Source organism: Gavialis gangeticus, unplaced genomic scaffold (genome assembly GCF_001723915.1).
Source record: "Gavialis gangeticus isolate Ggan-Ray unplaced genomic scaffold, GavGan_comp1, whole genome shotgun sequence".
NCBI lineage: Eukaryota > Metazoa > Chordata > Crocodylia > Gavialidae > Gavialis > Gavialis gangeticus.
The window spans coordinates 14,150,225-14,150,712 of record NW_017728991.1 but is presented as its reverse complement, the minus strand read 5'-3'; the positions used below and the strand labels follow the sequence as shown (position 1 = coordinate 14,150,712).

At 62.3% G+C, this 488-nt stretch overlaps 1 protein-coding gene across 3 annotated transcripts in view; it reads right to left on the bottom strand.

Annotated features, from left to right (window-relative positions):
* Positions 1–488, bottom strand: part of LOC109297763 (polycystin-1-like) — a 79,047-nt gene that overhangs the window by 33,950 nt on the left and 44,609 nt on the right. The window lies entirely within an intron of this gene.

Genomic DNA, 488 nt, shown 5'->3' with positions numbered 1-488 from the left:
AAAGCCCCGACTCACTGAGTGCTGCTGGGTGGGGGGCAATCCCCATTGCTCCTCACTGCCCCATGCTGTGTGGAGGGCTCTTCATGAACCCCCCGACCCCCCTGCTGTCCCACCTCCCCCCATGGCTGCCCCTCCTGCCCCAGCTCTGGCCCTTTAAGAAAAACAAAAAACCCCTGAACTCACTGGTTCCTGCCCAGTGAGGGGTGATCCCTGCTGCCCCCCACTGCCCTGAGCTGCATGGGGGGGTGTATGTCTACATGAGCCCCCCCAAAGCCCCAAGGCCACTGCAGGAGCTGGTGAGTTCAGGGTTTGTTTTTTTTCTTAAAGGGCCGGAGGTGGGGTAGACAGGGCAGCTATGGGGGGGCGGGGGTTGGGAGAGCAGGGGTCTCATGGCAGAACCCCCCCATGCAATGTAGGGCAGTGGGGATCACCCCCTCCTGGAAGCAGCCGGTGAGTGTGTGTGTGTGTGTGGGGGGGGGGGGGTTAAA